Here is a 13,085-nt window from a genome sequence, read left to right on the forward strand (position 1 = left end):
GGTGAATAGGGCAGCTTCGCAACCAATACCCCTTCCTTTGGCAACAAAACACATGGATCCTTTGGTAATGGCACATAAGACTATCTCAGACTTAGCCTTTCTCTTTACCATTTGGTCAACCGAGTTGACTATAGCCGATCCCTTTCCATTGGGAAAAGAAATGCTTTTCTAGATATCCAATGCTACCATTGCCAATGTCCATTTAAGGTTTGGGAAGTTGATCTTCTAACAAAATTTGCTTTACTAGTGTTCCAAATCATTGCTGATTCCGCAGCACAAAGCAAATAGATAAGATCATTAAGGGTCATGTCATAGTCTGTCTCATAGTAGTCCCAAAGAGACTCACTATGTTACTAGGAAAGTGATTGAACATCCAACTTTCACAAGACTTTGACATCCAACTCTCATGGCTTGTCAATATGTGACTTTATCTTCAAGATGTGAGCACACATAGACTATGCTTGCCAATAGGGATTGAGTGACTTTAAACTTTTCAAGAACTTGTGGGTGAGGGAGAATAATTGGAGGAGGTGGAGGAAGTGAAGCATGATGTTGAGGGACACCATCTTCAAGAAATTTGGGAAGATCATAGTTGTCTGAACCAGACATCTATAATGGGAGAAAATCAAGTTAGTTGATTCAAAGTCCTTAATATAACACCCAATATGAAATATTAAGGCTAGGACCCAACACAATATTTTATAATTTGGAAGAGGGATGCCGTAATCCAAGCTATAGAATATTTGAAGGTAGGCGAATGACGATTCACCAATTTCCACCATGAAAAACGAAATAATTTATTAGGTTTTAAATGGATTTGAAATTCCTAGATCTTTTGAGATTCATTGAACTTTTCAATGGCATGTTTCAATCTCGAGTGTGCCCTCTCAAATTTTGTGACTGGGATGCCGAGGATCACAAAACAAGGTGTGAATAACCATACCAATTCACTTGGTACCCCTAATATTATCACCTAATCAATGTGTCGGTTCACCACACACACTCCATTGATCTATGACAAACATTAAGTCACCCTTCGTGATCCTTACTAGTCCAAGTTAGTGTGCCGGTTAACCACACACGCTCCACCAACGACTTGGTAAGGTACAAAGTGTGAATTCCATGGGCTAGCACCAAATTCACATTTTTCCTAAAGTAACTAAGATTGGGAATTAAATAAAAAATATTTACTTACTTTATAATATTCATTATACTTTTAATGAGAATTTTAAGTCATTGTCCTACCTGTTCGGCTAACGACCCTCCACCGATCAAGCAAGCAGTGGGTGAGACTGGACACCCATTAAGTCGCCATTTTATAGGCAACGACCTTATACCCACCTTATAGACCGGCTTCGTGAATGAGGCCTACTAACGGTAAAACGACTTGTTCTTATACATATATATATATATATAATTAACCATTAATGTTATAAATAGTATAAGTGTTGAATTTTAACTTTTAAAATTCTAAGTGTTGGAATTAAAGTTTATTAAAGTGTGTGAAACTTTTCCAAATTCCAAAACTTGAGGGCAAGTTTTGTAACTCTTCAAAACTTTTCATTTCATAACTTATGAATTAATGGTTCATAAAATGAAGACTCTTCATTTTATGTAACTTATGTGTTTTTAATGTGTGTTAAAGAAAAGTGACCTTTGCATATCCATAACTTGAGGACAAATTATGGACTCCATTAAAACACATAAATGATCAAGAATTAATCCTAAACAATTCAGCAAATAATTCCTATCATCTTCTAAATTCATAAGAACATGAACATCATTATCAAAGTTTCAAAAATTATATGAACACATACAAAGCATGAAATTTTGATATATGTTATTGTAAATGGATTAGAACAACCATTACACCAACTAAAATAAGTTTTAAAACATCAAAACAGTTTAGGGTAAAGTTTCTAGTCCATTTCCAGCAGAAAAAGTCGAAAATCTACATTTTGAACCTTCTACTCGCTGACTGCATGAGCCTACTCGGCGAGTAGGATGAATTTTTCCTTGGACTCGGCGATTCCATCATACAGATAGCAAAAATTTTGACTTTTTTCACTATTTTGCATCAAGTATAAAACAAGCAAGCCTAGGCTCTGATACCACTGTTGGGTTTTGAGCAATCTAACACTTCCTAAGTGTGCATGCAACCCTAATAAACCTTGGATCTATGTTTGTCTAAATACATGCAAAATAATAATTTTCCAAGGTTCATAACCTATCTAACATGGCATGGGATACTTTTAAACATAAAAGAATTAGATGAGATTACATACCTTTTTGATGAGTTTGATTCTTAAGGAGTTTGAGGGTCAAGCACCAATAGTGTGAATGCCTCAAATGGAATCACAAATTACCACAAACTCTTGGAAAACTTTGAGAGAGTGTATACACACTTATAAAATCGGCCACACACAAAACACACACAACTAGTGGCTATTTCATGCAACAAAAGCATGCTTATATAGTGTACATGATTAGGGTGAAACCCTAATAACCCATGACCTTTCCTTTTCCAAGGATCCATAGGTTAAAAGCTCCATGGATCATCCATGGACTTCCATATTAGCTTAGCCCATTAACAAATGAGCATTAGCCCACACTATATAAAATATAATAGCCCACAATTTAATTAGTCTTCCTTTTAATCTCTAAATTAATTCATAATTAATTTAAGACTAAGACTAATTAAATAACATGACTTCATATTAATATATTATAACTTATAATATATTAATAATCATATGTGTATAACTCTCATAAAATTATCCATAAATAGTTTGGATGAAATGCAACCCAAATGGACCATGCTGGGTCGGGTCAAGTATATACCAAATAAGTTATGGACTTAGACACCTTATCCAACAATTACTTCAGAAAGACATTACAAGACTTGAATTTTAGACATTACTTTGACCTGATATAACGAGTTGTTACATCATCCCCCCGTTAGAGGAAATTTCATCCCGAAATTAACTACCAAATAAGTGCCAATGGAGTAGGGAAAAGATGCGGGTACTTTTGTTGCATCTGATCATCTCGCTCCCAAGTGAATTCAGGTCGTCGCTTAGCGTTCCAGTGAACCTTGACTATTGCTAAGCGACTCTGTTCAGTTGGTTTGAGCTCCCTATCCATAATCTTGACGGGTTCTTCCACAAAGTTAAGATTTTCGTTAAGTTTGATTTCGTCGTGTTGAATCACAAGAGTTTCGTCGGACAAACACTTTTTCAGGTGCGATACGTGGAACACTAGATGAACTTTGTTAAGCTCGATCGGAAGTTGAAGTCAGTAAACCACTGGACCAATGCTTGAAGTAATTTTGAAGGGTCGAATGTACCTTGGATTTAGTTTTCCATGCTTCCCAAAGCGTATCATGCCCTTCCAGGGTGAGACCTTCAATAGAATGCGGTCATCAACCTAGAATTCAAAGGGTTTTCGTCTTTTGTCAGCACAGATCTTTTGCCTATCCCTAGAGGTCTTCAGATGCTCTCGAATTTCGATGATCTTTTCAGTTGTTTCCCTAATGATCTCCAGACTGGTCAGAGTGCTATCAGGGACTAGACCTTTTGCCAACTGCATGTCGCCCACTTCCATCCAGCACAGAGGTGATATGCACTTACGGCCGTAAAGGTCTTCAAATGGAGCAGTCTTGATACTAGTATGATCACTGTTGTTGTAAGAGAACTCGACTAATGGTAATTGATCATCCCACTCTTTACCAAAGTAGATCACACATGCTTGCAATATGTATTATAGAGTTTGGATCGTTCCCTCACTCTGTCCGTAAGTTTGTAGGTGATAGGTTGTACTCATATCCAACCTTGTTCCCATGGATTTTCGCAATGATTTTCAGAATCTGGAAGTGAATCTGTTGTCTCTATCTGAGATAATAGACATCAACACTCCATGAAGTCGCACGATCTCTTGGATGTAGGTTCTCGTTAGCCTTTCCATCTTATCATTTTCCTTGATCGGTAAGAAATGAGCAAACTTGGTTAGTTTGTCGACGATCACCCAAATTGTATCATGAACACCTGAGTCTTGGGTAGTTTTGTTATGATGTCTATGGAAGTCTGTTCCGATTTCCACTGAGGTATTTCGGTTTGATGGAGTATACCTGAGGGCTTCTGCTGTTCTACTTTTATCTTGTCGCAACTCAAGCACTTGCTCACATAGGTAGCAATTTCTGCTTTCATGTTTAGCCACCAAGAGAGTTGTTTGAGATGTAGATACATCTTATTTGAACCTAGGGGTACGGAGTATAGAGTCTTGTGTGCTTCGTTCATAACTATATCTCTGAACCCACCAAACTTTGGTGTCCAGATTCAGTTCATGAGGTAGCGTAGTCTGTCACTCCTGATCTCTAGATTCTTCTCCACTCCTCTAAGGGTTTCACTTATCACGTTTTCGGGTTTCAGGGCTTCTATTTGAGCTTCCTTGATTTGTTTCGATAGATGTAAGGCGATCGACATGCTTAATGACTTCACTTTTCGACTAGAGTACTCCTTAAGACTAAGGGCATCACCCACTACACTCGCCTTTCCCGGATGGTAACGAATCTCACATTCGTAGTTGTTTAGCAATTCGACCCAACGTCCTTGTCTCATGTTCAACTCCTTCTGGTCGAATATGTGTTGAAGGCTCTTGTGGTCTGTGAAGATGGTGCACTTGGTACCATATAGTTAGTGCCTCTAGATTTTTCTAGCGAAGACCACGGCTCCATGTTCTAATTCATGAGTGGTGTAGTTGAGTTCATGTGTTTTCAGTTGTCATGAGGCATACACATCCCAACCGTTGATTCGAGGCATCGCAATACACCACAAAATCGTCGATCCCATCTGGAAGAGAAAGAATGGGTGCACTGCATAGGGCCTGTTTCAAAGTCTAAAATGCGACATCTTGCTTTTCCCCTAGTTGTAGGTCACACCTTTCTGAGTTAGGGAGGTAAGAGGGTTTGCGATGCTGGAGAAGTTCTGAATGAACCTTTGATAATAAGTAGCAAGGCCTAGAAATTAGCGAATCTTCGTTGGTGTAGTTGATGTAGATTAAATTTTGATAGCCTTGATTTTAGATGGGTGGTCGTGGATTCCTTCTTCGCTGACCACGTGACCGAGGAAGTCCACCTTCCCAATCCAAAACTCGCCTTTTGAGAACTTCGCATAAAGTCTCTCAGCTCGTAATGTCTCTAAGAATTGTCTCAGATGTTGGCCATGCTCTTCTTTACTCTTTGAATAAATGAGTATGTCGTCTATGAATACTATCACAAATTTATCCAAGAATGGATGACATTGATTAAGTCCATGAATACGGCAGGGGCATTGGTTAGTCCGAACGACATAACTACAAACTCGTAATGCCCGTATCTTGTTCGGAAGGCCATCTTGGGAATATCACTCTCCAGGACTCGTATCTGGTGATATCCCGATCTCAGATCGATCTTCGAGAAGTAGTTGGCTCCTTGGAGTTGGTCGAATAAGTCTTCGAATCGTGGTAGGGGATATCGGTTCTTGATGACAAGTTTGTTGAGCTCCCGATAGTTGATGCAGATCCTAAATGATCCATCCTTCTTTTTCACAAACAATACTGGTGATCCCTAAGGTGAGAAGCTTGGCCTAATGAATCCTTTGCTAAGTAGCTCATTTAATTGGCTGGATAGCTCTTGCATATCCGATGGGGCTAATTGATAGGGCGCTTCGGCTACCGGGGTAGCTCCAGGAATCAGATTGATTCTGAATTCGACTTGTCTCGTGGGTGGTATTCATGAAAGATCTTTGGGAAACACATCGGGAAACTCGCATACGTCAGGCACGCTATTGATGTCCTTGACTTCGCGTTTCACATCCACGACATGTGCTAAAAATGTGTGGTATTGGGTTTGTTGCCACAGATAATGAGGGTTTTTCCGGTTGGCAGATTAAGGCGAACGGCCTTATCGTAACATAAAATGCCCGCATGATGAGAACTCAGCTAGTCCATGCCTATGATTACATCAGAACTCTTAATCGAGACTGGCATGAGGTTGATTGGAAAGGGATTATCGTTTAGAGTTAGGGTACAGTTTAAGTATATCGCCTTAGTGCCTTCTGTTTTACCGTTGGCCATTTCTGCTATAAACGGTTCACTTAATGATTGGGGTGTTGGTTTTAATAGGCCTTTAGAATTATGACTCACAAAACTCCTCTCCGCTCCACTCTCAAACAAAATGCATGCATACAAGTTATCGAGAAGAAACGTACCCGTAACAACAGTGGGATCTACAATGACTTCATCTTTTCCCATTGCGAACACTTGGTCGCTTCCGCCGGTATCCCTGTTGTTTGCCTTTAGGCAGTCCCTGCAGTAGTACCCCATGGCTCCGCACTCAAAGCAGGTGCCACTTACTCCGACATTAGAAGTGGGGGCGGCTTGTTGGGCTGGCTCCTTGCAGAAGCGTGTCGTATGCCCCTTCTTATTGAACCTGGTGCATTGGAGGTCACGACAAAGACCATGGTGGTGGAAGTTGCATTGGTTGCACTTCGGAAGTTTCTCACTGTATGAACTTGTGGGTGCAGTGGTGGTAGGAGTAGTAACAGCTTGAGCCACTACCATGTATGTCCCAAATTTAATGATCCAATTCAGTAATCAATGAAGTTAATTATAATAAAGGAGAGATGTAAAAGAAGAAGAATTAAAATCAAGCATGCACATATCTATATTCAGTAAATGTCAAGTACATCTTGAGAAAAGTACAACTGCAGCAGAGTTCTGACACCAGCAAAATCAGTAAAATATGACACACCTCAGCTGCTATAAATAGTACTCCTCACACCAGCACAAGAGAGTGCAGCCAAACACATGTGTGCTGCCGCACACACTGTGTGCGGCTGCACACACTATGTGGGGCCGCACACACATGTATGGCAGCACACATTACACTACACCACATAGTCACTTCTAAAAAGACACTATCATCTATACAAAATGATGCCTAGCTCAAACCACAAAATTATGTTTTTTCAGTCTCCCCCTTGGTTTGAGGCTAGCATAGTCTTGTTTTCACTCCTTTGGCTCCTCAGTGGGCTTCTCAAACAACCTCAAATCTGATCTCCCCATTGATCCCACCCATAATCTTCCATTTATAATTGTAGCTACCATTGCAGTGTATTCTTTAGCAGCAGCTTCCATGACATCCTTTCTGCAAATGATTTGATGACGGGCCAAAGTTCGTATATCCCTTTCTCTGAAGCGCAGAAGATCTTTAGCACTAATCAATCTCACAATATATTCTCGATTATTGAATTTTATGGCTGCAGTAGCTGTTTCGTCATCATATGCCAAAAATTCCATGTCATCTAGATATCCCTCATGAAAGTTGTAACACCCCGTTCTTCGAGTGTTCAATTATAAATCCCTGAGATTTAAGAGGAAGGGTAATTCTGGTCCCTTTCGAGAAATGAGCTTCAACCGAGAAGGTTTCGGACGGGTGTATGTGTTAGAAGTATTGGGCTTCTCGTTACCCTCGTATGAATGTAAAGTTATTTGAGAGTGGGTTTAGATTAGAGGAGTTGCGGTGCTTCGAAGTTGATCATTGTTTATAGTTCCTTGTGGAATAAGAGGGAAATGGTCCCATGCATGCATGGCATGCATGCATGCTTTTGATTTTGAAAGGTGGCTGGGTACGCCCAGCGTAAGCTGGACGTACGCCCAGCGTAGAGGGGCGAATAGATGCGGGTGGCCGGGTGAGTACGCCCACTGTACAAGGGAGGTACGCCCAAGGTACTCTCAGAAACCCCAAACCCTATTTTTAGGGTCAGCCACTATATAAGGAACATGTTGGTTCACCCCTCAGCCTCCTTATGCTCATCTTCAACCTCAGAGAAATGCTAGATCTCGTATCCTCTCATATTTGGGTGTGTTTGATCTTGAAAAGCTTGTGTGGGCAAAAGAAAGTTTTGAAGGAGAAAAGGGAAGTTGTCAAAGAAGAAGAAGAACGTGTGGAGCTTGTAGATCTGAAGAAATATCACCCTTAGGGGCTTGTTTGAGGTATAAAGTTTCTTGCTTCACCTTCATATTGCATAGATCTATGTATCTTGAAGCTTTGTCACCATTCTTGTCCCAAAAGTCCCCATCTTGTGGTATAATTCGATTTAGTCAAGATTATCTGTAGTTTCAGACCTTTGGAGAGGTCTTGAGTGATAAAAATGAGGTCCCAAGGGCTGTAGCTATTCCATGTATGAGATATATAGGTCTTAGTGGATTAAGACCTGGATTAAGGGCTTAAGGACGTCCCAAGTGATAAAGTCTGAGACTTTATGAATTCTAATCATATTTGACCTTTGGATCTGAAATTTGGGCATAAGAGCTTAAGCCATTAAGAGGTTAGAAAGGCTTAATGGATCTCGCAGTTAAGCCCCGCGTAACCTTCGAGTACGCCCCGCGTAGCGGGCCAATGCCCCGTTTTCTTTTGGTGATCATGGCAGTACGCCCAGCGTACTCCTCCTGTGGACTTTCATTTTGGGCTTTTGAGTTTGGGCTAATTGTGGGTTGTTGGATATTGGGCCAAGTCGGGGAAATTATGAATAAATTGTTTTGGGCCCAATTCTTGTTATGGTCTTTGGATCTAGGCCCATTTGGGGAGGTGGGCCCAATTTGGTAATTTGGGCCAATGATTGGACTTTGTGTGAGATTTGGACATTGGTCTTGGCCCGATAAGTGAAAGTATGGTTGACCTTATGTTTATTTTTGTTATGATGGTTAGTTAGGGATTTGCGGTGAGTTGGTGATTTGAGAGTCTGCTTCTTTAGTTCAGAGTATCGACAATCGCGAGGTGAGTTATCCTCACTATATCGACAGGGTCTACGGCACCAAGGCCGACCCTTTACTGGATGGAAATCCGGATAGTTGTCTGTTATGGTATTGCTTGATATGGGTCGGAAGGCATTTTGATCTAGGCCGGAAGGCATTATGATATGGGCCGGAAGGCATTCTATGCTATGTGGACTGGAAGGTCATGGCCTGGAAAGGGCGTATGTGCGTAAGTAGTATTTTGGCTGAGACGTAGTGTGATGTTATGCTCGTGATCGGTTAGGTCGGTATCCTGGTTAGGGTGATGATATGTTATGTGATCTGTTTGATCGATTTGTTGACTGTAAACTGTTATATGATTGAATGTTATGTACACATGGTTGTTTGGACTGGAGTTTGACCCGATATGCATGGTTGTTCTATGTTTGTTATGTTATGTATGCTTTTTATGTTATGGGATGGAAGGAAATATCTTATGGGCTGGAAGGCAATATGTTTTGGACCGGAAGGTCGTGGCCTAGAAGGGCGTATATGTGGTTTGTATTTTGGGGGTATCTCACTAAGCTTTCGAGCTTACAGTTGTGGTTTAATGTTTTTCAGTTTCTTCAGGAGACTGTGGCAAGCCAAAGGCGTGATCGTACCGTTCCTCGCATTTATGTTTTATGAAATGGACCTAGGAAGACTCTGATAAATAATGTATTGAAAACCTTTTCTAATAATGTTATTAAAATGAATTGTTTTGAAAAGTTTAAATTATGTTGAAATTTTTTGGTCGTTACAAGTTGGTCTCAGAGCCTTGGTTTGAGTGAATTGGAGGAACACTCGTGTGACTCCAGTCTCAAATCGAGGAGGGTTTTAAAAAGAGAAATTTAAAATGGTTTTCAAATTAAATAAAAGGAGGACGCGGAGGTACGATCAGCCGGACCCAGTATGTAACCCCAAATTACCATTCATGAAATTTGTCTTATTGAGCTTGATAGAACAGCATACTAGTGTTAGGCTAGGGATCTTCAGGATGTCATGATAATGTTGCCTGTTTTGTGATGCCTGCTAGCCTAGGGTTTTCCTCTATTGAGATTTCCAGTGTTCCTCTAGGAGTGAGGATCGAGCGCTTGCTATGTATATTTGTCTCTAGGGTACTGTGGTAGTACTTCATACAATTATGGGTATGTGTGGAAGGTAGTATGGGCCCGTACTACTGAAAGCACGGGACCCATACACGTATCAGGGAAACCATGACCTCTAGGGTTGGGTTGAGAGTTGGTTCCCGAGATAGAGGGAAGTGTCTGAGGTTTTCGTGGTTTCTTTTCATTATGGAGATTTCGAGGCATGATGGGAGTGGATCGGATGCAGGAAAAGCAGTTGCGGATGGGTCAGTACCACGAGAGGTTATCGGTCAGATGAGTACGCCCGAGTTGGATGCGAGGATTCGTGAGATCCTGCATGATGAGGTTGCTGCTTTGTTCCGGGCCGAGCTGCCGGAACTATTTGGGTCGATCAAGACTGCCATGGTGGAGTATTTTGATGAGCGTTATGCGACTCTCACGGAGACGGCTGCCGCGGCGGCTACAGCGGCTGTAGCAGCGGCAGGGGGAGGAGCTAGTAGGGGTTTTCAGTATCGGGACTTCGATAATACAGAGCCTCCCATCTTTGATGGAGTTCAGGGTCCGATCGTTGCTATGAGATGGTTATCAGACGTGGAGGGGTGTTTCTTCACGTGTTCATGCCCTGCTGATCAGAGGGTGAGGTGTGCTCTGAACGTGTTAAGGCTCGGGGCAAAGGATTGGTGGAGATTGACCACGGGGTCATACTCGGATGTCCAGAGGGCTGCAATTTCATGGGATCAGTTCAGAGAGATGTTCAGCACTCATTACGCTTCGCAGGTCGAGAGGGAGAGGTTGGCTAAGGAGTTCCTGGAGCTGAAGCAGGATACAGATTCGGTGATGGAAATCACCAGGATGTTTACTGAGAGGGCGATCTTTTTCCTTGAGTTCGCTTCGGAGCAGGGTCAGATGTCCCAATATTTGAGTATGCTAAAGGAAGATATCAAATAGTTTGTGTCCGCGCAGAGGTGCGAGACCTTGTTGGAGTTGCAGGAGGCCGCCAGACGTCGTGAGTTAGAGATTGAGTTGCAGTTGCGTGAGCTGAGGCAAGCTCCGGTTCAGTCGCAGCCGACGACGAAACGGTCTAAGACCGTTGATTCCAGGATGGGAGATTAGCGCAGCCACGTTTGTGGAAAGTGTGGGAGGGGTCACGCCGAAGTTTTTCGGTCTGGTGGTGCATGCCTCAAGTACATAAAGGAGGGGCACTATGCGAGGGATTGTCGGCAGTCAGTGCCGGTTCGAGATTTGAGGATATGTTATCATTGTCATCACGTTAGACACTTGAGGGTCAACTGTCCACAGTTTGCTGCAGGACCGGTGCAGGCTCCAGCACCGGCCACATTGAGGATCACGGGTGGAGGTCAGAGTGGAGCGGAGCCCCCAAGGGCTTAGGGTCGTGCTTTTCAGCTTGGAGCAGAGGAGGTTAGAGCAGTGCCGGATGCAGCTGCAGGTATGTTTCTTTCTTGTTGTCTTGTTGATTTATGATTATTGTGGAGTATTGTTTATCTACTAGTCTCATTGGATGGTTTTCGTTTTGGTATCCGTTATTCCTTGAGGGTTTGGCATGGTTATGGATTTGTGTTTCGGGTTTTCGTTTTGGTATCCGTTGTTCCTTGAGGGTTTGGCATGGTTATGGATTAGTGTTTCGGGTTTTCGTTATGGTATCCGTTGTTCCCTGAAGGTTTGGTATGGTAATATTTTGGTGTTTCATGCTATTGTTGGTTATCATTCGTGAAGGTGATTAGTGGAGATATGGTGTGGGTTGAATGTCGGGTAGCATCTTCAGTCTGAGGAGTGGTTAGCTAAGGAATGAGTACTTTTGAACGGATTGATCAGTGTGGAAATGTGTTTTGCGAAGGTTGCTAGTGCTAGTGGGAATCAGTCTGTGTGTAAGCGTTGGGTTTTGTGCAAGGTTATTTTGGGAGGTTGGTGTTAGCAGCTGGTAGTTGATAGTCAGTGCCCTAAGTGCAGTAGAATTGGAAATTCTCCAGATGAGCGATAGACTTGAGAGGTTGTTTAGCTACTTGGGTTTCGGCGGTATTTCTTTCAGCCGAGAGTAGGATGGTATGGGTGAGTAGCAGGCATACGGGGCGGATTACAGATATATGGCATTGATTGTGTAGGACCTGGGATCAGGCTGGGGTCGAGTATGTATGATAGAGATAGAGTTCGGAATCCCTAAGGGGCTAGAACAGTATGCAGGGGAGGATTTCCCTGAGAGATAACTCGAAATGATGAATGCTAGTTAAGCGGTCGGGATAGACTAAAGGCCGAAAGGCGTACCAGTCAGACCGAAGGCTCGGGGGACAATCCAGCCAGACTGAAGGCCCTGGAGGGCGGCCCAGATTGGCTGAAGGTTTTGAGAGTGGTCTAGTTTAACTGAAGGCTTGGTGAGTTGGCACAGTCATGTTGAAGACTCTGTAGGTATTATCGGATCGATTCGAGGAAATGGGTTGGGTGTGTTGTGATGTGTTAGCATTAGGAGGTCTGGCTCCGGGTATTGATTGTGAGTAGCAGAGGTGGTGCATGGACTCGAGAGTCCTTGCGAGCAGGTTCAGGACATGTATGTCTCACGGTTAGCGGTCATGCTAAGGGAATGTAAATCCACAGAAAGGGAAGCAGCAGCGCAGGTTTACGATGGGAGTGGCCCAATTATGGACATTGAGCAGCGAGATTTCAGCAGTGGTATGGAGCACATCCGGGTTGGATGGTTGTTGAGGCTCGGCAGGAATGCATGGATGGAATTTCAGAATTTCAGATAGATTTGTTTATGTGGTAAAAATGCATCCGGAAGGGTGTTTGGAAATGTCATCAATGTATCGGGGTTTTCCTAACCCGAGGACACTAGAGCCAGTTTGGTGCGGTTATATGATTGCGATGGAGAACTCGTGGGAGTTGCTCTAGGGCTGAAGCTTGTTTCATTCGGTCGGCAAGAAAGGTAAGTTGGGTTTCGGATCTCGATGGTCGTGTCTTGGGAAGCCTGGTCCGGTGAGTGCCATGCGGAGCGTTGCAGGGTTAGTTCGGAGTAGAGTTGTCGCAGGCTTCGAGGGCGAAGCCTAATTTAAGTGGGGGAGAATTGTAACACCCTGTTCTTTGAGTGTTCAATTATAAGTCCTTGAGATTATTAGGAAGGGTAATTTTGGTCCCTTTCGAGAAATGAGCTTCAACCGAGAAGGTTTTGGGCAGGTG

Source organism: Lactuca saligna, chromosome 8 (genome assembly GCF_052625555.1).
Source record: "Lactuca saligna cultivar CGN05327 chromosome 8, ASM5262555v1, whole genome shotgun sequence".
In the NCBI taxonomy this organism is placed as follows: domain Eukaryota; kingdom Viridiplantae; phylum Streptophyta; class Magnoliopsida; order Asterales; family Asteraceae; genus Lactuca; species Lactuca saligna.